General features: G+C 37.3%; 1 protein-coding gene across 2 annotated transcripts in view; it reads left to right on the top strand.

The window, feature by feature from the left end:
* Nucleotides 1–26,714, top strand: part of Fut9 (fucosyltransferase 9) — a 146,637-nt gene that overhangs the window by 105,406 nt on the left and 14,517 nt on the right. The gene's annotated exons all lie outside the window — the stretch shown is intronic.

Here is a 26,714-nt window from a genome sequence, read left to right as displayed (position 1 = left end):
GGTACAGTAGATACCAAGCTTAAGGAAAATAGTTTAGAGGCAGAGATTTGTTGTACTCTGAACATTTATGTTCTCCTACAATGCAATTCTGAAACCTGAATCCTGAATATGAATAGATTACATGTAATAAAAGGTGAAGAGTTTGGAAGGGAATTATGTTATACAAGGAGTGATTTCATGAATGAGATGAATGGGGCTAGTGCCTTTAGGAAAGAAGGCAAAGTTGCTTCCTGGTTTTTCTCCCATGGAAGAACGTGGATAAATTTTAGTCTTCTTGAAAAGCAAAACATCCTTAGAATTGCCAGTTCTTTGATTTTGGATGTCCCAATTCCCAGAAACGTTACAAATAAATGTTTAGTTCCTTTAAATCACCTAATCCATGGGATGTTTTTGTAACAATCTGGATGGCTCAGGCAAAAATACCTCTATAGAGAGAAACAAATGCAGAGAGATGACTTCTGGGTTCTTTGACAGCAATGCTGAATGGGTTTATTATTAGACGTGCTGGTTTAATGAGAAAACGGATATGCATATACCACACAAATGTTGATGGGGTCTAGAATATATTGCTGCACCTTTAACTGTACACCAAGTGGTGATGACTCACACCTGTAATCCTAGCCACACAGGAGGCTAAGATCTGACCATAGTGTTTTGAAGCCAGCCTGGGTGAGAAAGTCTGTGTCTCTTTTGTTTTGTTTTGTTTTGCTTTTGGCTTTCTTTTTATTGTAAAGATGATATACAGAGAAGTTATAACTACATATGTCAGGTAATGAGTGCATTCATTTTTGAACTGTGTCACCCCCTTCCTCGTTTTCATCCAGTTTTCCTCCTTCCAAACCCCTCCCTCCAAGCAGCATAGTTCATTTCCCATATATTGTCTAGTGAGTATAATTGATGAATTTGTTTACCCTTTGTCCCATGTTTCTGCGCTCCCCTCTCCCCTCCCTCCTCAAATCAGATAAAAACGGTGACAAAAGGGAATACACCAAAGTCGAGGGACGAGGGGAGTGGGGTGGGGGGAGACAGCAAACAGTACAATAAAAACAACACTTGCTTTTATTTCTTAGAGTTCATTTCAAAAAGCATCATTTTGTATGATCATAAGCACATAGTATTTGAACCCTTGTGATCTGTTCTTAAGAATATCCTCCTCTAGTCTCACTGTACGAATATTTAGAGTCCTGTTTAATTAATCATGTCCAAGTATAATTTTTGTCTTTATCTTGTATATTTATAGGTATACTCTAATTATTACAAATTGGGGAACCATGCAGCTTATGTTTCTTTGGGTCTGGTTTACTTCATTTAATGTAATTTTTCCAAGCCTTTCCATTTCCTTATGATGAGGCAATGTCATTCTTTCTGATGGAGCATAGAATCCCATTGTTTATATATACCACGTTTTCTTGATCCATTTGTCTCCTGCAGAGCATCTGGATTTATTCCCTATCTTAGCTGTGGTAAACAGTGCTTCAGTGAACATGGTTCAGTGAACATGGTTGTGCTGGTGGCTTTAATGAAGCCTGGTTTGTGGTCAGTTGAATAAATGCCCAGGAGTGGGGTTGCTGAGTCATAGGAAGCTTTATGTCTAGTCTTCTGAAGAAACTATGAAACTCCTATCTCCAGTTAGTTAACTACCAAAAAGTTAGACATGGATCTTTGGCTCAAGTGGTAGGACTAGAGCTCAGGACAGGCCTACTGTTCAGACCCTGAGGTCAAGCCCCAGGACTAGTACCAAGAACGAAAACACTATACTATTATTTCATATTTTCTGTTCAGCAAAAACTGATTTGTGTTTTCTTTTTTAAAAAAAAAGTCTATATAGTTTATTTACCTATAACATGCAAATGGTCATTATTTCTAGGAAAATACCTTCACACTACTTGGCCATGAAGGATAGTCATTCATCATCCAGAGAATTTATGCTAGTGGATTTTGATTCTTATCACTACAGGTTTCTCTTGAACATATCACATGAGTTGTTCATTTCACAAATCGTATTTCTAGTTTTAGAATGTTCATTTCTTCCATTTTCATGTAATCCAATTGAAACTCTTCTTTTCATTCTGTTTGTCTATCTTTGAAAAAATCACAAAAGTGCAATTCTTTGACATGCTAAGATATCCTAAGATTCTCTGAGCCTTTTCTCATTCTTGACTCTAAAGAAACTCAGGTACAAGTAACATTGGAAGATTTTGACTTTAACGTTCTAAATTTCTGTATGTTGTTTCGTAATAAGTTATATTTCTCAGGCTCGGAATATGGCCTAGTGGTAAAGTGCTTGCCTCGTATACATGAAGCCCTGGGTTCCTTAGCACCAAATATGTAGAAAAAGCTGGAAGTGGCACCGTGGCTCAAGTGGCCGAGTGCTAGCTTTGAGCTAAAAGAAGCCAGGGACAGTGCTCAAGCCCTGAGTTCAAGTTCCAGGACTGGCGACAAAAAAACCAAGTTATATTTCTCATTACATCTCTTTTAGATTCACATTATACATTCATCACGCCATCGAGACCCACAAGTTGAATAACTACCAGTTACTATTGCTTTTTTGGGAAATACTCATCAGTAGACACAGATTAACAGCCAAATTTTGTATATAAGTTGCCTTTCCAAATTGTGATAAGATAAATTTTACTGAAAGAATCTTTTATGTGAGGCACAGCTAATTAGCAAGCAATAAGGTCTTTATCTTTCATAAAATTTACTTATATCCGCTAAACACCTCAGGTAAAATATGCTAAAACTTCTGAATGATAAAATGTTTCAATCAGCATTTTTTAATGGCAAACAGTAGTAGTGACATAATAAGAAAAAAAATAGTAGTTTTTCTTCTCCCTAAATTTGCAATTGTTTCACAAATCTTTGCTAGGATAGCATGTTTTAAGATGTTTGCCCAGATTGGGTTTACTGGAAATACACTTACTTTTCCCAAGGTTTTATACACAGATATGAGTTTTATCTAAGAAATCATAATAGTATCCAGAAGCATAATGATTTGGTAAAAGTTTCTTAGCAGTTGTACACAAGCTATGAGAATTACCAATGTAAAACACAAAAGCCATTTAAACCAGAATAGAGTTCATGTTTTGGCTAACGTTACACAAATTGTAATAGTCACGTAGTGGGATTTAATTTGCTTGCTACACCAAATATTCCTAAGACCTTTATCACAGAACTTTGAATCTAATAGTCTGAAGTTTCCCCAAAGGATGCTTGTTGGGCAGTTTGCTCTACTAAAAAGCTTTCCAAGTGGTCCACTATGTCCTCCTATGCTTTTTTTCAGTGTGCTTTCAGGGGTTTATTGTAAGTTTTAAGGTAACCTGCTACTGTTTTTAAGTTTGTGTGCTTTTTAATGAGTCCCCTCTTTCTTGGATCTTTCTCTTGAATGCCTTGGCATTCAAAAGCCAACATATTTTATTTGGTAAATTTTCCATCATTAGGATACAATTTAGGTTACCCACTGTTCTAGATGTTTTTTATTATGTCAATAATCTCATAAACTGAGGACTTTGCTTTGTTGTTGCTTTATTGTTGTGTTTTCACTCCCTCACCCTCCCGAGTTTTACCTCTGCCACCACTCTTGACAAACATAATTACTCTTAAATATTGCACATATTAGCATCTACAAAGTGTTAGGGCCCAACTACCTGAGCATGAAGACTGTAAAGTCATTGTATTAGCCAGCTTTTATTTTTTTATGCTTGTGACAAAATATCTAAGAAAAGTAGCTTAAGTGAGGAAGTATCTATTTTGGCTTACAGTTCCAGAAGTTTCACTTCGTACTCAGCTACTCCATTGATGTGGGACAGAGGCAAAGGAAAGCATCATGGTGGTAGGAGCATGTAGCTCCTCATTCATGGCTACTCCTGGCTGCTCATTCATGGAAGCCAAGGGGACCTGAGTTACTCCTCCAAGCCATGCCCCCAGCATTGTGCTTCCTCCACATAAGCCACACCACCTACCTTCTACCAACTCTCAACAGTGCCATCCAATTATGGCATAGTCAAAATATTCATTCATTGACTTGGTCAAAGTTTGATGATTTAATCACTACTTACCACAAGAGAAGTAGGCCTTCAATATAAACGTCTTCAATGGCTATTTCACATGCAGAATAGCAGTTATCCCTAAGTGCTAGGATTGAGGTTCTAGGCCCAAGATGGCCCCTAATTTGAACTTCAACTGATGTTCAAGTCCTTTCTATAAAATGGTATAGTACTTTCATATAACCTATTCATATTTTCCTTTATATTTTAAATCATTTAGATTATTTCTGATATCTAATACAATGCAAATGACATGTAAATGATGTAAAATGCCATGTAAATGATTGTTGGGGGAATAATGACAGCAAACAAAAGTTGGAGATTTTCAGCATAGACATACTTATTGGTTGATGGAATCCATAGTGTAAAACCTGTTAATGTAGAGAGCAGACAATATACAAATTTGTAAATAATCTTCTATAGGCCTAGATGTAGCTAATGAAAGGCAGTTTTTATAGTTTTCAATGATGATTTCCATACCTCAGTCTCCCCAGTGCTAGAACTAACAGGCATACACAACCCTACCTGGCTCTCCATTTGCAAAACTTCTGTGACATGTCCCAGACTGGTTGAATACTTCATTACTGATGTCCAGTTTACTAATGAATTGAGCAAATGCATTTTTCATTTCTGTTACAGTAGTTTTGAGATATATGTATACATATACATCACTCTGTGTGTATGTATCCATCATTCCTTCTCTCTCCTAAAATGCAATAGTGTTTATATACATTAAGATTTACTGAAAATTAAATCATGCATTTATTTTTATAACAAGTCTCTGTCTTTATTAGAACTTCCATTTTAGACAAAATTCTGCCTTTGTTTTTTTATCATATATACACATATACACACACACATGCATACACATATAGTGGAGACCTTAAGTTATTATTACTTGTCATTTTGAAGAGTTTAATTAAAAACCATCAGTGTAATATTTCTAGTTATACTCCATTGTTTTCTCTTCAGAATGAGAACAATTTATCTAATATCCTTCTAGAATTACTTGTATTTTTTGGTTGAAAGCCAGAAATTATGAATTGACTAATAGGAACTGAATTAAATAGGCTTTTATTGTGAAAATTTGTTAGATTGTGTTATGGTTTCTGTATGTGCAGAGCTTTCACATGATAGACTGTCCTTGTTTTCTCTCCAGTGGTCTTTCTTCCTTTTTTTTCTCTCTCCTTTCTTCCCTTCCTTTTCTTTTCTTTCTTTTTCTTTTCCTTTCTTTCTTTTTCTTTCTTGTTCTTCCCTTTTGATTTTCTATGTCTCCTGACCTTGCATTTCAAATAATTTAATTATTTCAGTTGTAATACACAGCTTCAGTATTTAAGTCTTGTTGGAGTAGCATTAAGGTATGCATGACAAGAAAGTGTTTTTAATATTAAGATCCAATGTCAGCCTCTTAACAAGCTAAGACCTTTACAGAAACTTCTTAGCTTTTCAATTTCTTCTTAGAACATTTAGGAAGTGTACAAGCTATTGCAATTGGAGGATGCCCTTATTCTAGGTCAGATAAAGTTCTCATACAGCCTTGCCCTTAGAGAACAGACTTCACTATAGACATTTCTCAGAGGACATTTCAAAATAGTAATTTCATCCTTCCTCCACTAAAACCAGAAATTGATCCTGACTCTTCACTGTGAAAATATTGTGTAGTTGTGGAGGTAAAACACAGACAGCTAAACCTGCAGAGGAGGCAGTAGAAGCTTGATGACTTTATCTTTACATATATTGTTAGCAGCCAATATGCTCAAAACTGTGGGCAACAAAGGAATTCCAGTGTTGTAAAGGAGGAAGTTAGATGGTACCCCATGTGTCCAGAGACTCAAAAGTTAGTGAAAAACTGATTTATTGATAGAAACTGAAATTGCTTATGAAAATTTGGAAGAATACAAAGCAATGGCTGATTTCAGTTTTAACCTCAAATAAAATTATCCTGATGGTTTCCATTGTGAATTCAAGAACCAGTACAATAAAGCAAAATAATATTACCATGGAAGACAGGGTTGTCTGTGCAAAACAAATACGCACCACAGTAATGATGATATGAAGTAGTCAATGAAGATCAACCATAATCATAAGCTAAAGCTCTTAGTCATAATTTATTTTTAATTGCTGCTAGATCTGGGGATAGTAAATTCATTGTTGATTCAATTTTCAGTTTTGTTGCTGCATTTTGCTCTTTGAGCTTTGAATTCTGTTAAATATTAGTATTAGACATTTATCCTTGGAGGAAATTTCATGTGTAATCATTTTAAATTTAGACATCTTTATCTAGACCTAAGGGTGTCAAAGTGGGCCTGAAAATTTTTTAAAAAGTGTAGAGGACTACCAGGAGGAGCAAGAGCAAAGGGAGAGAATGATGGCGGTAAATGTGATTAGATATATTCTATGTGCATATGGAAATAAAACAATGAAACCCATTAAAATTGTTTTAAAAAACGAAGAAAGGAGAAAAAGTAAGTGAAATAGGAAGGTTACATTTGTTCAAACCAAAATATATGCACAATGAAACCACTTTATATAGTTGATATATGCTAACACTAAATAAGATCCAGAAATAATGAATAGGTAAGTAAATGAAATTAGTCTGTTTTTGCTTATATTTCTTTTTATTTGCAGAACTTTACCAATGTAAATTGGTAAAGGTGTTATAAATGAGACTTTACCAATAATATTCACATCTCTTTTTAAGTGTTTTGTGCTTCCTGATATTTTGTTATATACTTTTTTTAATTATTTCAGTAGTTGTACAAAGGAGTTACCATTTAACAATGTAGTTTATGAATGCAATGCATCTTGATCACTGGCACCTCTTTCATCTTCACATACACCCTTTGTCCCTTATCCATCTTTATAAATGATACAAGATAATTCTTTCTAACATAACGCAATATAATTCATTCTAATGGATAAGTAAAATTCCACTGTATAAAAATACCACATTTTTTTGATACATTTAGCCACAGAGGGACATTTAGGCTGATTCCAAACCTTGCTTATGGTGAACTGTGTTGTGATGAATATGGTTGTACTTATAATAGGGAGGTCAGATCTGGTTAGTGCCAACATTAAGTGTGGAGGGACTTCAGGTTGACTCCAGCTCAGATTAGAGCAGAAGCCAACTCCATCTCCCCCACCCTAGCCAGTGATGCTCCCCTTTATTATGATAAGTTATGTAAATTGACCACCTGAGGCCTGGGCATATCCACCTGACTTCAAATACATGTGCCCTCCAGAGTGGGCGTATCCACCTGATGTCAAATCCATGCGCCAATTCTAACTAGAATGATAGGTTGGTCCAAACAGTTACTATGAGACAGACTGTAACTGTATTGGCCACCTGTGTGCGGCCTAGCATGCTCTGTAAGTGTTGTATCCTCATTGGTCAACTGCATGTGGCAAATTTGACTGTGATGTTTGCCTTATAACCAGGCTGGAAGGCCACACATGCACATGGTTCCAGCTCCCAAGTCTGAGCTGCACACGTGGGGGCGGTTCCAGCTCCCGAGTCTGGGTGACACTGGGGGGCGGGGGAGGGGGGGGTTGGTTCCAGCTCCCGAGTCTGGGCCCTGATCCTGCACATGTGATCGGCAGTTTTGGCTCCAGAGTCTGGGCTGCTACCAAGGCCGGTCGGCTCACTTTTTGTCCACTTTTTACTTCCCCAATAAATCCGTCTTTTTGTCATCTTGTAGCTGGAGACTGTGTGGTGGACTCTTGGGGGAACCAGGAATCCCCTCCCTTGGGGGGGGGGCCGGTTTCATTGTAGCGAACCCCCACTCTACTTTAGTATGGATGGCTTTACTGTAACCTGGTTTGTTGTCTTTGGGACAAGTGCCCAGGAGTGGATTGCTGGGTCACAGGGCAGTTCTATGTTTATTTTTTAAAGAATTTCCAAAGTGCTTTTTGAGCAAGTTTATAATCGTAGCAACTGTGCAATAGGGTTCCCTCTTGGCTACATCCTTACCAGAATCTGTTGTTGTTTGATTTTTTTTGATGGTCATTCTAATTGTGGTTAAGTAGAATCTCATTGCTGTTCTGATGTGCATTTCCTTCATGACCCGAGTTGTTGAACATTTATTCCTTCATCTGTCTATTAACCATTTTTACTTCTTCTGAGAATTCTCTCTAGCTAATTAGCCCATAGTTGGATTATTAGGTTGGATTATTAGGTTTTTGAGGGTTTAATTTTTGAAACTCTCTGCATATTCTAGATATTATGCCCTTGTCTGATGTATAGATGGCAGAAATCTTCTCCCATTCTGTAGGGCTGTTTTTTCAGTTTATTGGCAAAGCAAAAACTTTTAAGTTTAGTGCATCCCATGTATCAAACCTTTCTTTTATACTCTTTAAAAATGTTTATGACTTTATACTTGACAAAATCTAATCAATATTTGATTTGTGATTATAAAGGAAAATTAATTTCATAAAGCAGAGATGAGTGAAAAGTTGTGTTTTTCTGCCAGGAAAATAAATTAGAAGTAAACTTGAATGAGTGGCTTTTTCACCAATCAGTAAAAAGGCTATTTACTTCCACACATAATTACAAAAAAAAGTTATCTTGAATTAATGAAATAAAACCAACAATGAAAGTAAATAAAACTCATTTGCAGTTCAACTTAATAGGCACTGAAAAAATAATCTTTTATTCATTATGCTTTGAAGTGTTTAATGAAATTACAAATATAGTATTTCAAAGAAGAAAATATATGTGTACAATAGCATAACAAGAAGCTCAAACTCTACATATCAAACTTCTCTTATTCATAAGTCAGTGATGTGAAAGTATGTGTGAAAATTGAGTTTACACCCAAATCTCATAGGATTAATACATTTCAAGGGATTTCTAATAAACAGTTTGCATTGTTCACAGTGAATTAAATGATCCTAGAATCCTGAGAGACATAAGCTTTGCCTGATCAATGCAGATGCTCAGACTAACCCTGGCATAAGTTTAAAATAAGGTTCACTTTTTTTTTTCTCAAATTTTTATTATCAAACTGATGTACAGAGAGGTTACCGTATCATACGTTGGGCATTGGATACATTTCTTGTACTGTTTGTTGCCTTGTCCCTCATGCCCCCCTCCCTCCCCCCCTTTCCCTCCCCCCACCCAGGTGTTCAGTTCACTTACACCAAACAGTTTTGTAAGTATTGCTTTTGTAGTTATTTCTCTTTTTTTACCCTGTGTCTCTCAAATTTGGTATTCCCTTTGAATTTCCTACTTCCAATACCAGTAAACACGGTTTCCAATATACTCAGATAAGATTACAGAGATAGTGTAGGTACAACCATAGGAAGGTGATACAAGAACATCATCAATAATAGAAACTACACATACACATAGGACGTTGAAAGTAGTTACAACTGTGATATATCACTTGTTTCCATAACATGGAGTTCATTTCACTTAGCATCATCTTATGTGTTCCTAAGGGTATAGCTATTGGGCCTTGTGATGCTCTGCTATGGCTTGCCTAAACCTGTACTAATTATTCCCAATAAGTGAGGCCATAGAGTCCATGTTTCTTTGGGTCTGGCTCACTTCACTTAGTATAACTTTTTCCAAGTCCTTCCATTTCCTTACAAATGGAACAATGTCATTCTTTCTGATAGAGGCATAAAATTCCATTGTGTATAAGTACCACATTTTCCTGATCCATTCATCTATGGAGGGGCATCTGGGTTGTTTCCAGCTTCTCGCTATGACAAATTGTGCTGCGATGAACATTGTTGTGCTGGTGGCTTTACTGTGATTTTGTTTGTGGGCTTTTGGATAGATACCCAACAGTGGGACTGCTGGGTCATATGGGAGTTCTATATTGAGCCTTCTGAGGAATCTCCATACTGCTTGCCAGAGTGGCTGAAACAGTTTACATTCCCACCAACAATGAAGTAGGGTTCCCTTTTGGCCACATCCCCTCCAACAATTGTTATTATTAGTTTTCTTGATATATGACATTCTTGCTGGGGTGAGATGGAATCTCAATGTTGTTTTGATTTGCATTTCCTTTATGGCCAGTGATGTAGAGCATTTTTTCATATGTCTATTGGCCATTCTCATTTCCACATCAGAGAAGTTTCTTTGTAAGTCTTTAGCCCACTTGATGAGGGGGCTATTGGTTCTTTGCGGTTTTGTTTTGGAAGAAGGTAATTTTTTTAGTTCTGCATATATTTTAGAGATGAGGCCTTTGTCTGTTGAATGTCCGGTAAAGATCTTCTCCCAGTCTGTGGGCTTTCTGTTTATCTTGAGAGCTATGTCCTTTGCCGTGCAGAAGCTCTGCAGTTTGATGCAGTCCCATTTGTCCAACCTTTCTTTGATTTGTAGCCTTTCAGGGTCTTTGTTAAGGAAGTTCTGTCCTGTGCCAAGGAGCCCAAGTGTTTCTCCTACTCATTCCTTTAGTGTTTTCAGGGTGCCTGTTTTGATTTCAAGGTCTTTAATCCATTTGGAATTGATTTTGGTGCAGGGTGATATATAAGGATCTAGTTTTAGTTTGTTGCATGTGTTGAGCCAGTTTTGCCAGCACCACATGTTAAAGAGGCTATCTTTCTTCCATACTATTGTTTAAGCTCCTTTATCAAAGATTAAGTAGGCATAGTTCTGTGGGTTTAATTCTGGGTCTTCAATTCTGTTCCATTAGTCTTCAGGCCTGTTCCGGTGCCAATACCAAGCTGTTTTTATTACTATAGCTTTATAATACAGCTTGAAGTTGGGTATTGTAATTCCTCCAGCACTGTTCTTTCTGCTTAGGAGTGTTTTTGCTATTCTAGATCTTTTATTGTTCCATATGAATTTCTGGATTGCTTCCTCTATTTCATTAAAGAATGGTGTTGGGATATTAATGGGTATTGCATTGAATTTGTAGATAGCCTTTGGCAATATTGCCATTTTGATTATATTAATCCTCCCAATCCAGGAGCATGGGAGGTTTTTCCATTTTCTTAGTTCTGACTTAATTTCATTTTTCAAGCTTTTAAATTTCTCTTCAAAGAGGTCTTTCACTTCTTTGGTTAAGGTTATTCCTAGGTATTTTATGTTTTGGGGGCTATTGCAAAAGGAGTTGCTTTCCTGATTTCAGCCTCGGTCTTCGGGTTGTTAGCATAGAGAAAGGCCGTTGATTTTTGAAGGTTTATTTTATATCCTGCAACTTTGCCAAAGTTTTGGATCAGCTCTAGTAGCTTGGGGGTAGAGTCTATGGGATTCTTTAGGTATAGGATCATGTCATCTGCGAAGAGAGAAAGTTTAACTTCATCTTTTCCTATTTGGATCCCCTTTATATTTTCTTCTTGCCTAATTGCTCTGGCTAGGAATTCTAGTACTATGTTGAAGAGCAGGGGAGAGAGTGGACATCCCTGCCTTGTTCCTGATTTTAAAGGGAATGGCTTTAGTTTTTCACCATTTAGAGTTATGCTTGCTGTTGGTTTGTCATAAACTGCCTTGATTATATTCAGGAATGTTCCCTGGAATCCCAGTTTTTCCAGGGCTTTTAGCATAAATGGGTGCTGGATTTTATCGAACGCTTTTTCCGCATCCAGCGATAAAACCATGTGGTTCTTTACCTTGCTCCGGTTGATGTGGTGGATTACATTAATTGACTTGCGTATATTAAACCAGCTTTGCATCCCTGAGATGAATCCAGTTTGATCGTGGTGTATGATTTTTTTGATGACCTGTTGAAGTCGATTGGCCAGAATTTTGTTGAGAATTTTTGCATTTATGTTCATCAGGGAGATTGGTCTGTAGTCCTCTTTCCGTGATGAGTCTCTGCCTGGTTTTGGGATGAGGGTTATACTGGCTTCATAAAATGAGTCTGGTAGTGAACATTCTCTTTCAATTTCATTGAAGAGTTTGAGAAATATTGGAGTGAGTTCTGTTTTGAAGGCCTTGTAGAATTCTGTGGTGAATCCGTCTGGACCTGGGCTTTTCTTGGATGGGAGATCATTTATTGCTGTTTCTCTTTCAATACTGGATATGGGTCTGTTTAGAAGGTTTAAGTCTTCATAGTTGAGTTTGGGGGTATCAATTTTTTCTAGGAAATCATCCATTTCTTCCAAGTTCTTGAATTTGTTGGCATAAAGGTTTGCAAAATAGTCCCTTATTATTTTCTGAATTTCGGTTATTTCTGTGGTGATGCTACCTGTTTCATCTCTTATCTTGTTTATTTGAGTGTGCTGCCTTCGTTCTTTGGTCAGGTTTGCCAGGGGTCTGTCTATCTTGTTGATTTTTTCAAAGAACCAACTCTTCGTTTTGTTGATTCTTTCGATGGTTTTTTTCATCTCTAATTGATTTAATTCTGATTTGATTTTAATTATTTGCTTCCGTCTATTGACTTGGGGTTTGGCTTGCTGTTCTCTCTCCAGAAAATTAAGGTGCTTCCTTAAATTACTGAGTTGCTGTTTCTCCAGTTTGTTGATGTATGTACTCAGAGATATAAATTTTCCTCTGAGTACTGCCTTTGCTGTGTCCCAAAGGAGCTGGTACATTGTGCCCTCAACTTGGTTGAAGTCCATAAACATTTGAATTTCTGTTTTAATTTCTTCAATGATCCACTGATGGTTCAGCAGTGTGTTCTTTAGTCTCCATGAATTGTGGGATTTTCTGTGGTGGCTGAATGAGTTGAGCTCTAATTTTATTCCATTGTGGTCTGAAAGAATGCAGGGAATGATTTTGATACTTCTGAATTTGTACAGATTTTCTTTGTGCCCTAAGATGTGATCTATTTTGGAGAATGTTCCGTGTGCTGCCGAAAAGAATGTGTATTCTGTCCTTGCTGGGTGGAATATTCTGTAGATGTCGATTAAGTCTAGTTGGTCTATGCAATTGTTTAGTTCTGTAGTTTCTTTGTTCAGTTTTTGGCGTGTTGATCTGTCCAGAGGTGATAGTGGAGTGTTAAAGTCCCCCACTATCATTGTGTTTGGGTCTATGAATGTTTTTAGAGCCAGTAGTGTTTGTTTGATGAAGTTGGGTGCTCCTGCATTTGGCGTGTAGATATTTAGGATGGTTATTTCTTCCTGTTGGAGAGATCCTTTTACTAGTATGTAGTAACCTTCTTTGTCTCTTCTTACCTTTTTTAATTTGAAGTCAATTTTGTCTGATACTAGGATTGCAACTCCAGCCTGCTTATGGGGGCCATTTGCTTGATAGATTTGTTTCCAGCCTTTCACTTTTAGAAGATGTTTACTTTTGCTGGATAGATGTGTCTCTTGGAGGCAGCAGAAAGATGGATCTTGATTTTTGATCCAACTTATGAGCCTATGTCGTTTGATTGGAGAATTAAGTCCATTAATGTTGACAGTTAGGATTGAGAGGTGATCGTTTGTTCCTTTCATTATCACTATCTTGTTTAAAGCTGTGTCTTCCCATTTCTTGATCTAGTGTTTACAAATTAGGGTTCATTTCTCTGTCTGTGTTGGGATCTTGATTATTTTCCCTGTATAGTACATCTTTAAGGATTTTGTGTAAAGCTGGTTTGGTGGAGATATATTGTTTCAGTTTTTCCTTATTGTGGAAGACTTTTATTTGACCTTCGGCTATGAAGGAGAGTTTGGCGGGGTACAGAATTCTTGGTTGGTTGTTGTTTTTATTTAGAGTTTGGTATACTTCATTCCAGGCTCTCCTTGCTTTCATGGTCACTGCTGAGAAGCCTGGGGTAATTCTGATTGCTTTTCCTTTATATGTGATTGTTTTCTTTGCCCTAACAGCTTTGAGTATTTTTTCCTTGCACTCTGCTGAAGCTGTTTTGATCACAATGTGTCGGTGGGAAGTCCTATTCTGGTCTGGTCGATTTGGGGTTCTAAATGCTTCTTGTATCTGTATAGGCCTTTCCTTCTGGATGTTTGGGAAGTTATCAGCTAATATTCTGTTAAATAGGTTGCCTATCCCATTAACCTCTTTCTCCAAGTTTTCCTCAATACCTATTATCCTTAAATTGGGCTTCCTGATTGTGTCTTGAATCTCCTGTAGCGATCTGTTTTGTTGCTTGGACTGGATTTGTATTGATTTTTGATCTTTCTCCATAGAATCTAAGGAATCTTCAGCTCCTGAGATTCGATCCTCTGCTTCAGTTAGTCGGGACTGTAGGCTAGCTACTTGATTTCGAATCTCTTTTCCTTCTGACTGGTCTTTCCTGATGATTTCCATGTCATTTCTTAGGTCCTGTATGGACTTTTTTACTTCATTAACTTCATTACTTTGGTTTTGAGTGTTGTCTCTCAAATCTTTAAGTTGGGTAGCTATCTTTTCATTTGACTCTTGAAGCTCACTTATCTTTCTATTTGTGGATGCCATGAAATTCTCCATTAATTTTTGCTTTGCCTCCTCACGCTCTAACATAATTGACTGAAGAGATTCAAACTTTTCATTTATCATGTTTATCAGTAAACTTTGTAGAGCATTTTGGGGGTTTTCTTCTATGTTTTTGATTGACTGCTCTGCTTCCTGCTTGTTTTGAGTGGGGGATAAGACTTCATTGTTTGCCATCTTTCTTGTGTTTCTTCTGCCCATTTGAATTGGGAATGCCAGTCTACCAGCACCTGTGAGCACTGTTTAAGACCCAAAGCAGCCCTTACCAAGCACTGTTGTGTGAATCTTACAATTTCACAATTATATACAGATAACTTGTATACCTGTCTATAAAGTTAGATTTGGTGTTCCTAAAGAATACAATTTCAATATAACATCCGATCCTGGGCCCTGTATTCAGTAGTTACTTATTTACTGTTACAACCTTACACGCAATTCTTGTTTTTATATTAAGTTCTTTTAGGACTGGCTTTCTCTATGAACCCCTTTGATTCACTCGTATTAAGCTGGGATACCCTCTATCCAATAACCAGGAGTCAATGGAACCTGGAGGTCCAGGCAGTAAGTCAGGAGGGTAAGTTGGAGGTAGTAAAGAGAATAGAGTAAAGTGTATTGGGGGGGAGGGGGTGGTGGTGATTTTGGTTTAGTTTCAGTGACGTGGAAATGTGGAGAAGAGTAGAATCAGTAGAAAGAACATTGATAAAATGACAGACACTGGAGAGTTAGCAGAAAAGGGTGTAGGTGTTATTTATAGGAAAGTAATTTTTAAAGGAAGAGGACGCAACGAGAGAAATGAAGTAAAAATACTGGAAGACAGATACACAAAACAAAGAAAAATTATTTAAAAAGGAAGCATAAGTAAATAAAAAGGAAAATAACAGAAAAGGAACAACCCAAACAAATAAACAAACACAAAAAAAAACTTGATAAAACAAACCAGTAAAAATGGAAAACAAACAAAAAACAAACAAACAAAAAAAAAACAGCCAATGATGTTTCAGGTGTGAAAAAATTAAAAAGAAAATTTAAAAGAAAAGTTAAAAAAAAATGTTTGAAAAGAAAAAGAAACCAGTCTCTGTTTTCCCTGCAATGGACTGCAGTCTATTTTCCTGATTGGCTGGTTTGACTTGATTTCAGTTGGCAAGGGGTGGTTCTGTTCTGACCTTCTCCCCTGTTGGTGCAATCGTGGGTCTCTGAGGTTCGCACAGCCTGCAGGCAGGCCTTGGGCGTCCTCTGTCGATGGGGAAGTGAGCAGTCACAGGAACTGTGGCTCTTCTGTCTGCTGTGGGGCAGCTGCCTTAGATGCCTGGACTTGACTAGGCTGTGAACTCAGCAGAGCGGGGTGCCTCTGGCCTGTTTTGCTCCACTGAGAGTTGCTTGCCTGAGGGAGGCGGCCTCCTTGGCATAGGTAGCTATGGAATGCAGCTCCGTTTTGGGCTGGGAATTAGCTTCCTCTGTGACGGGACCGTTTAGCTGTCCCTGGAACTGTTTGTTCCTCCCTCTGGTGTTTCCGTGCCCCTGGTAGCTGCTCGCAGCTTTTGCTTTAAGTTTAGAAGTTCCGGCGGGCAGGGCGGGGCCTCTCTGGCTAAGCCCCGGACTCGCCTCCCACCAGGGAAGGGGGCGTTCTTCTGGGCGGAGCTGGTTCTCACTGATTCCGCCCCTCCTGCCCTTTTCAAAGATGGCTTTATTGACCTCGCTTTCCCCAGGCCCGCTTCAGTTCCAGTCTGGTCTGACCCTAAGCCAGTGGCAAAGATGGCGCTTTGCTCTGGCGGTGGGGACAGGGATGCCTTCCAGAAGCTGGACTGTGGGCACAACCAAGAATAATTTTTTTGTTGGGTACTCACGCTGTCTCTGCGATGTCCGGTCCTCCGTGCTCGGCTGCCGTCTGGAGTATTTCTCGCTTTAGCTGCGCGGAGTGCAGGGGGCTGTGCCCGGCACTGTGCCGGAGCCGGCGCTGGCGCAGTGGCGGGACGCCGCCCAGAGCTCAAATCTGTGTTTTCAGACCAGCAAAGTCGATTTTTCCTTCCTGTTCAGAATCCCTGTACTGTTAGAAATTTACTTTGGCTGTCTTTCTCTGAGAAACAGTTTCTATGAGGTGAGAAAACTACGATATCGGAGGGAGCTCTGCAAGGGCTCAGCCGCTCCTCCGCTGTCTTCCTGGAAAATCATAAGGTTCACTTTTAAACACAAGGTATCCGTAATAACAATAAACTTAGAAAAAAGTCCACATTAATATACTAGGGTCTTGACCTACATTAAATTAAAATCAAATTCCTTTTATTTCTTTCAAAGTCACTAATAAACTTTTAAATCACCAAAGTGGTGCAACATTACTCACACCTGTGCATGTGTATACACACACATACACTCATACAAGTGCTTGAAAATCTATATACTGTTAAATGCAAATTTCAAAATGGAGAATCTTATTGTTTGTGGTAATCCTTATCTTATTATTGATGAGCATGGTTTTCAAGTGATACCTAATAAGTTACCATAAATCAAAATTGTAATAATGACAAAAGAACTATTATCCTATGATTAGAAGGGGATACATTTTCTAAATCTGTATTTATTTAACATATTTGAACCTCAGAGAAGGAAGAACTTTGGGGGGTATGCCTTTACCCAAATAGAAACACATGCAAAAAGTACATATACAAGTGTTTTTACAAGCTCATTTTTTTCTAAGTTACTCAAAGCAGCAGTTTAGCACATAGATGAACTGTCTTCTGGTTGGGGTATGTGGTATGTGATTCATTCTACCCGTTCTTTTTTTTTATCCTCTAAATCCCCTTTCTTCTCGCCTCAGTCATTCTTAAAACAAAGAATCAAAGACTACCACCACCAATTATGGGGACACAGGATCCTAAGTAAAAGGCAAACAGAATAGGATAGGATAAGTGAAGAACAGAAAGTAAGATCTCAGCCAAGTGGGAGCAGGTGGCTCACACCTGTAATCCTAGTGACTCAGAGGCTGAGATCTGAGGATTGTTATTCAAAACCAGCCCAGGCAAGAAAGTTCATAGTACTCTAATCTCCAGTAAACCACCCAGAATAAGCCACAAGTGGTGCTGTAGCTCAAGTATTAGAGCTCTAGCCTTGAGCACAAAGAGGATCTGGAACAGTGTCTGAACCCTGAGTTCTAGCCCGAGGACAGCAAAAATAAAAGAAAAGAAGAGAGGGAGGGAAAGGGAAGGGAAGAGAAGGGAAGGGAAGGGAGAAAGAAAGAGAGAGAGAGAAAAGAAAAGACAGAGGGAGGAAGGAAGGAAATTAAAATCTTATTCTAGGATATGTTATCAGGTTGGTGTCCAGAAGTGAGTGGCCCCCAGGCCCTTGCACATTCTAAGGAGCCTTATGACATTTCCTGGAGTTCTTTGTACTGGAGAATAAAAGATGAAAGCATTTACTTTTCTGTCCCAACCCTGTTGGACAAGTCAGATATTAACTGCCCGGCACTTGGGTTGCTCACACATGAGCCCTTTACAGAATCCCAAGAAAGTCTCACATTCATTTCACTGTATCAGAGGAGCCTGGAGACATTAAGCAACTCTACTGTGGCCCAAGGAAGGGCATGATGGGGCTGTATCTGTCACAGCTAGTGGAGGGCTGCCAGAGCCTCTCACCTTACACCATAACCTAGGGTTGGGGTTGCAGGGAAGGCTCAAAGGTTGATGAAGTAAGTCATAATAGGAATCTGAAACTCACATTGTTCTTCAAAGTAGCAAAACTATGGGCTCCTAAACATTTTAATGTGTGTTGCCACTCCCTGTCCTTGTGATTTTAGCTTAGATAAATGACTATTTTCTAGGAGCCATCAGTGATACAAATAGACAAAAAAGTAGTATCTGTGACATTAAATACTAACCTATAGCTTTAAAAGGGACCTCTAGTACAAAATATTGTATCCCTTTACTTTATTCACGGAGTCGCATCCACTGACAGTATCCTCATTTTTGGTTTGCTTTATTTACTACAATCCTTGGATAAGTGTTCTGAAACCCTTTTCCAATCCTGCCTTAAACACCTGGAAGAAAAAATACTTGTCTAATACTTAAGACTTTTCTCTTGTTGGCCAAAATTGATCATTATCATTGTAGAAAATATTTCTCCAAAATATCAGTGTCTTAGTATCAGCTTCTATAACAAATTAATATAGACTAGATGGCTTAATCAAACAAAATTAATTTCTCAAAATTCCAGAAGCTGAAAGCCCCAGACCCTTCCTCTGGCCAGATTAGCTTGTGGTGAGAATTGCCTCCTAGGTTCTATCCTTAGTCTAAACAGGATACATTGTATTACAGCATTAATGCCATTAATGATGGCTCCACCTTCATGGTACATATATATATGCATATATATGTATGCATATATATACATATATATTATATATAAAAGGATTTTACATATAAATTTTGTAAAACACAAACATGGGTGTCCATTGTAATCAGTAAAGCTAACATGAGTGAAAGCTTTTCTTAAGTACTTTCTCTTGAGAACACCCTCATTATCTCCATGTTCACTTGTGTTTCTGACAAAATGCTTTTCTGTGATTGTGTATAGATCTCAAAACAACTTCAGGTAATTGTTTGGGCTCTGTTTATGCAAAGCATCACCATGACAGTGAGATATGTGGACCTTAGTTAATTAACTACTTGACCCTTGTAATATTTTGGCTTCAAGTCTCAAAAATTAAAGCCTCAATAATGTTTCTCTATAATGCCACCAATGCTTAGAGATGTCTTCCAAAAGTAATCAAAGAGAGGAAAGCAACTCTTTTGTTGAAGAACGAAAAACAAACAACAAAAGAAACTAAAGAATCATTAGCAGTTTAAGAGTAAGAACTGACAACTCAGAGCAGACTACCAATACTAAGAACTAAGCTGCTACAATATGATGGTAAACAGGCTCAATCAAATGGATCTGGCCTCATCACTGTTTACTGTACTTTCTTCACTTTTTTCAAGATGTTTCATGTATCTATAGAGACATTCTTTTTATTTTCTTCTTATAAAACTGTGTTATATATAGATGCATCTATTAAGTCACAGTTCTATGGCCAGGTGAAATGTACTTGTGGATCTTCAACAGACTGCAAATTCCTTTTTTTTCAATACCATTTTCTAAAAAGGTTTGAATCTAAGAAGACAAATAAATCAAGGGACACAGTCCTCTCATTTCTCTGAAACTATCAGAAAGTCATAGGTAAATATTTTTGTAATTAGGTGTGTTTCCTAAATGCCATTGACATACTCTTATGATTTAAAAGAAAAAAACATTAATAGACTAGAATTAAATTGGATGACTGTATGATTTAGGGAAAAGCTTTTTAGAAAATGGAAGAATTGGCTTTGGACTGGTAGAAATGGATGGGCCACATGGGCAGACAGGGGATGCACAGGTTTGCAATACTCTGTCTTGTAGGAATGGCATTTTTCTACTTCCCTCAGTTGTTCTTAGTTTTGTCATTTAAATTTCACCACAGATATCTGCATACCATCTTATTTCTATTAGCATCAGTCATTCTCTAACACTGCACCTTACTTTATTTTCGAAAACAATTTTCCTTAAGTGATAAAGTCTTATTTGTTTGCCTTTATTATATCTCCTGTCATCCGCTACTATGATGTTAGCTACGTAAGACATGGGAATCTGCCAAGCTTCTGTAGGGTCTGTGTCAGCAGTGACTTGCCGAGTGCTCAGTATGAAACTATATTAATCATGTGAACACATTAACCTGTCTACCACATAGAAGGTATATAGCCTTTATTCATTGTGGTGGGAGCTGGGACTTGAGCATGTTCAGTGGAAGTTTACTTGATTCTTATTCTTGCTTCATTTAAGGTCTATTCAACACAAACAAAAGAAAAAATGATGAATATTTTGCCTTCAAAATATTCTTCTATCTTACAAAGGTATGCATTAGGCAAGCTGGGCCACCTGGGGTTTTATAAATACAACATGATTGTTTTACATAAATTATGGACATTAAAGATAAATTCCTACAGATTTTCTTTTATTTTCCTCTTCTGCTATTTCATAAAACTTAATGTTTTGTTACACCTCAGACAAGAGCACTGAGTTTTTAAACAGATGTGATTGCCATATTATTGTCATTAACACTTTCTTCTTTAGAAACTTTTTGTGTAGCAAAGTAGCTAATAATTTATTTTTTTAGTTTTTAGCTTTTTTGTTTTGTTTAGTTTTATTTTGTGGGTCCTGGCGCTTGAACTCAGGGCCTGAGCACTGTCCCTGGCTTCTTTTTGCTTAAGGCTAGCACTCTGCCACTTGAGCCACAGCGCCTCTTCTGGCCTTTTCTATATATGTGGTGCTGAGGAATCGAACCCAGGGCTTCATGTATATGAGGCAAGCACTCTTGCCACTAGGCCATATTCCCAGCCCCTAATAATTTATTTGTGGTGATGTTATTTAGATTTTCCTAAAAAAGAAATGTGGGTTTCTATTATGTGAGATACATAGAAATATTTATTGGGACTTCAAAAAATAAAGAATTATTTTTCCTACTAACTAAGACAGAAACTATAGAGTCTTCTTACCCATGATAATCTTCTCATACTTCACAGTTTCAAACCACTCTGTGTCATACCTTAAAAACTCACCAGCAACGTATTTGTGCCTAATGTAACTGATATATGATGAAAATAAAAGCAAACTTTTCATCACTGCTCCAAAGCAAGGCAAAATCAATGTCTAGTAGGCACAGCTTGGTATTTAAGGGGCAGAACCTTGCTACAAAGAGATGTTAAAGAAACTTTACTCCAAACTGAAAGTTGTTAATAACCATTTTCAAACATAATAAAACCTTTTTTTTAAAGATTGACCGGATATTTCCAATGGAAATAGAAACAATAAAAATAAATAAATGGTTACAAATTACAAGAAAGGTATACATTATTTCTCTAATAGAAGCCTTCTTAGCTGGGTGCTAGTGTCTCATGCCTGTAATCCTAGCTACTCAGGATGCTGAAATCTGAGGATCTTGGTTTGAAGCCATCCCAGGAAGGAAAGTCGTTGAGATTGTTATCTCCAATAAACCACTAGAAAACAAGTTGTGGTGCTTTGGCTTAAAGTATTAGAGTACTATCTTTGAACAAAAGGAGCTCCAGGGCAGCACCTATCATAGAGTTCAAGCCTCAGAAATCAGAAAACACAACAACATTAAAAACAAACAAACAAACAAAAAAACATGAAAAAACTTCTTCACTGAAGAAGTCTAGTGAAACAGTGAAATGGAACAGTGATCTTTCACCAGTTAGTTAAAGGACTACTTGAAGCAAACAAGTCCACATTTGACAGTCTCCTCTGACAAGCTTCCAAATAGTTCTGCATCCTACCCATACTGTGTGTGCACCAAGAAACTGAACTCAAAGATCTTAGATGTTTGAATCGGCCACGTTCACTTTGTCTGTCCCTATGGTTTGTACATTGCTTTCCTGTTTTTACTATTATCATAAATTATCTATCTGTCATTCTCCACTTAGGCCAAAACCCAGAGAGCTCCTTTTAGTCTAAAGTCTTAAGTTCAAAATTCTTCACTCAAAGTCACAAATAATGTTACATTTGATATTCACATGTCAGGAGCTGAAAATTACATTCTTCTTTTCTCTTTTGATTTCTCTAAAAACTTGTAGCCCGTGTACCCCACCCTTGCAATTACACAAAACAGCTAGGATGAAGTGCAGGAAAAAATCATATAAATACTTTTAATAGTATGGCTGTGTTACACATGACTTTATATTTTATACATCAACAGCCTTCCTGGATTAGGGATTTCCATTCTCTTTTAGAAATGAAAAGGTAAGTCTCAGCAAAAAAGCTAAAACTACTACATAAGAAAGCAGTAGAACAGGCTCATTTTCTTCATGCATTCCTAGGCCTTACTCTCAGTGCAAGTAAATGGTTAGAGTTAGACATTTCCAAATATTAGCTTCTTGGTTATTGTAACCCCAAATTGCATATTGTCACAGATAATGAGTTCTTTTCTTGTACTGAAAATGAAAGAAAAATTACTATGAGATTAGAAAATTTACTTGAGTTTTTATTTAGTCATTTATTAACCAAATATGCATTTAGGTATTTATTCAATATGATATTTATGTATCCTGTGAACCACTAGTTCTGTTAGGCACAAAGAAGACAAAGTTGAAATTAACTTGTTTCATGGCTCCTGGAGCTTATGTTCAAAAAGGAGAGAAACACAAGAAAAAGTGACAATCTAAGATCCCTGTTGGTGGAATCCACAGGTGCTTTTACAGGTATCTGTTACTCCAAAGAATTTGTATTTTTAACCACTTCTCTTTCTTTCTCTGTATGAATTCTTTACAAAGTGGTATATCATTGTTGTAATTATTTACAACATGCCATTTGAAACAGTACCCCCTCTTTTTTTTTTCTCTCATGTTCCCTTCCCATGGTTTTACCCCTGCTATCATTGTATCTATCTTCGTACTCTGGATACTCTATATATGTGTATTAGAACTAGGGAAGGGAAAGAGAATACCAAAATCAAGAGAGAAAGGAAAAAAAGACAAACCATTCCAAAAGCAATACTTACAAATCCATTTGGTGTAAACAACTGTACAACTTTTGGGTGAGGGAGGGAGGGAAAGAGAGATGGGGGAGGGGGGGAATTAGGGAGGAGCTAACCAGTTGGATAAGAAATGTACTCACTGTCTTCCATATGAAACTGTAACCCCTTTGAACTTCACATTGACAATAAAGAAAACAAAGTTTCCCTACATTAAGTATCCATCAACTCACAAATATTTGAACTTAAAATGCTTTACTGGAAATTTGTTATATCTGAATCTTTGGGCAAGTTATTTTGCCAGCTGAAAGGAGACATTATGGAATTTTAGTATGTAAGAACTATGAAAATTAAGAAAGTGAAAATTTGCCTGCTGCTAAATAGAAAACCTAAAAAAAAATTACATATGTTTTCAAACTGAAGGTCAAAGAGGGGCAAAATACATCAGAGAAAATTAGTTTCTTAATCTCATAGAGCCAGAATTGCCTACTGAGCATCAAGCTTATGACAAAATAATTGTCCAGTAATTACTCCAGGAGATGGAACAAAATCAAATTAAGATGGAGCAGACTGCTTTTTTGCATTTTGGCCAGTAATGAGTGGTGAAACATTCATAAAACAAGTAGCACTCTCTTTCTGAGAGGGACGACCATAGAAAGTGCCTGAGTCACCCCAGGTAAAAGTTTTTACAACTCTTTCTCTCAGAAATAGTCCAGTTTTGTCATTTCTCTGCTTTACATGACAGTTTATATTCTACAATGGAAAAGTTTTACACCATAAGCCACATACATGCATTCATTTGTAACACTTCTTAGAGGTCATATTTACTGAGACCATGCTGGAACAACATGCATCAACAAACAAATATACATCAGTTACAGCATTACCTCCTATGATGGCTAGAATCAGTCCCCCTTCAAATGTGTTTGTTGAAACAAACTATGGCTCTATATTTGGATGGAACACCTATGGAAGTATTTAAAGTCAAGTGAGATTGTAAGGATGGGTTCTGATTCAATAGGATTAGATCTTTAACCTGCCCATTTGAAAAGTATGCCAACACTTCAAGGAAGATCTAAATAAGGAAATCTGTTGATATAATAATTCAGCAAAAGCATAACAAGAAAAGTTACAGGATAATAGTAGCATAAAAATTAAAATAAATTAAGTGAAATTTAATGTTAATTAAATTTTATTGAATTAAATGAAAAAGTCCTTTGATTTTAAATTGCAATAGGAAGTAATTTCCTAAATAAAATTTTAAAATAAATAAAATTAATAGCTTTTGGATGCACCTGATGAAGAGGCAGAAAGACGCTAAAACAACCCATTACTGGTAGCTGAGTCTCTGCTCCAGAATTATAAAAATTCCCAAGAAGTGGTGCTGTGGCTCACAGTGGTAGAGCACTAACTGTTACGGGGTTTGAGCAATGGGAGTCTCTGTCCCTCAAAGAGTCCACCATTCAGAGACAGTCTCAAGCAAAAAAAAAAAAAAAAAAAAAGGATTTATTGGGGAAGCAAAAAGCAAACTGACCAGCCAGGGACGCAGCACAGACTTGGGAGCTGAACTGCAACTGTCACAAAGAGGGCTGACCAGCCAGGGACACAGTGCAGACTCGGGTGCTGCCACCATGACCCCAAGCAGTCCTCAAATTGGGGTTTATAAAGGTAAAAGCATAGCACAGATGTAGGGTCTTGACACAGGGGGTAGGGCAAGAAACAATCAGCAAGCGCCCATGTGTAGGAGGTTGATGCAGGGGGTAGAGCAAGCAACAAACAAGTTAAGAAGGCCATTTACAGAAGCAGATTTTTGGGGTCAGGTTGACCTAATCTATTTCCCCCAACATTTCCTACCATGTTTCCCTAGTCAAGATGGAGTCAGTTCTGCTCCCTACAACACTAACCTTGACCTGAAGAGCTCAGAGAGAGTGACCAGGCCCAAAGTTCAAGCACCACAACTTACGAAAAAATAAATAAATAAAGGAAAAGAAAGAAATAGTAAGTTTTGGGGCTGGGAATATGGCTTAGCAGTGAAATGTTTGCCTAGCATGCATGAAGCTTTGGGTTCAATTCCTCAGCACCATATAAACAGAAAAAGCTGGAAGTGGTGCTGTGGCTCAAGTGGTAGAGTACTAGCCTTGAGCAAAATCAAGCCAGGGACCATGCTCAGGCCCTGTGATCAACCTCCACGACTGGAAAAAACAAACTCCCATTCACCTAACACGGAAGGAAGCATCCAACTTTAAAAATATTTTAATGTTATAATTTGGATAGTTTAAATGACTGCAGAAATCTAGATTTTTGTAAATCTACCAAAGTTGACATTTGTTTACTGTAAGCAATCTTACACCAAGAACTTCCTCCTCAACTTATTTCATAGATACGAAAAGGATTTTAACAAATTTTATTAGTCTGTTTGCCTGGAAGTCAAGTTATGGTGTTTCATAAGATTAGACTGTGTCACTAACCTTTCTTCTCTCATCTCTAGGACCTTCTTCCTTGTATTCAGGATGAAACAAACTAGTTGCTTTAACTCTTTCCTCACAATTTTTACAATTAAGTTTTGATAGAGGGAAAGAGTGAAAAGAAAAAATGGCAATCAAATTTCATTGTTTCCCATGAATTAGAGGAATATCAGACTAGCATAAGTTATAAAATTCAGCAATTCATTACCATCATCTAGGAAATAACAAATACAGACTGAAATAGGATTTAGTTCCAAATAGGATGAAGAAAGATAGGAAGACTGTAAAATTATGACAGTACTTCATGGATTAAAAGTAGCAATAAATAAGAGGGCTGAAGAAATATGATTCTAATTGGAGCCCTGGACAGGTTTACAAAGACAGAAAGAAAGAGGACAGCACTGTTTGTGACAGTGGCAATTCTTTAAGACAAAGGAGCTGATATTTTATTTAAATTTTGTTGAGGAAAACAGTAGAAAGTTAGAAAATATTGACATAGGAAAAATGAATGCTAATGAATGGTGTAAATGACCTTCTTTATTTATATTCCAGAATTTAATAAAGGATTGAGCCTTAGTTAGAAGGACAGAAAGGACAGATATCTTTTCCAATGTGGTGGATGGGAGGAAATAAAAGTTTTCTCTGCTGATATAGTCTCTGTTTGCGAGTTCCATTTCCTCTATTATGTTCACAAAACATGGCATTTCCTTCTAGGTACTTAACTGCTGGGTAAACTGAATAGTCAAGAGATTGCTGATTAGGCATGAAATCTGACCAAGAAGGTTAGATGGCCCTTGAGAATGCATTGTTCAAGCTATAGAGAAAGAACCCAAAGGAACCAATGAATTTCCTGATAAAACAGGGCTCCTTGCCTCCAAATTGAATAAAGGGTATTTGTATCTCAAAGGCTAATGTTACCTCACCATCATATTTGTTTTGTTTTTACTTCTAACCTTATCCTTTTCACCTTTATTCTAATAATGCCATTTCTTTTAGAAAAGTACATTAACTTGTTTTCAGATTACTCAGCTGTGAGTTCATTAAACTTGCTTTGTCCCTAATGTTAGCCATAATTTTATCGTTACTATGTCTTAGGTTTTTGACTTTTTGTCACTCATTCTTCCTGGTTTAGTTCTTACTTGCTTGCTGTCTGATTGTAAATGTGACTTGAAGTTTCAGGAGCTCCTCATGAAGCACAATGATATATTTTTATTTAATCTCAAGAAAGCCAGTACTAATTATTTTCACACATGTTCAAAGTATGACCAGCCTGTGAAATGAGTGAGATCCAATCAGTGTCATGGAAGTGCCTCCTCTGACACAGTGTTTACCCCATAGGTGGATTC

The sequence above is a fragment of the Perognathus longimembris genome, chromosome 9, assembly GCF_023159225.1.
Source record: "Perognathus longimembris pacificus isolate PPM17 chromosome 9, ASM2315922v1, whole genome shotgun sequence".
Taxonomy (NCBI): domain Eukaryota; kingdom Metazoa; phylum Chordata; class Mammalia; order Rodentia; family Heteromyidae; genus Perognathus; species Perognathus longimembris.
Note: the sequence above shows the minus strand (reverse complement) of the source record. Positions and strands in the feature narration are given on the sequence as shown.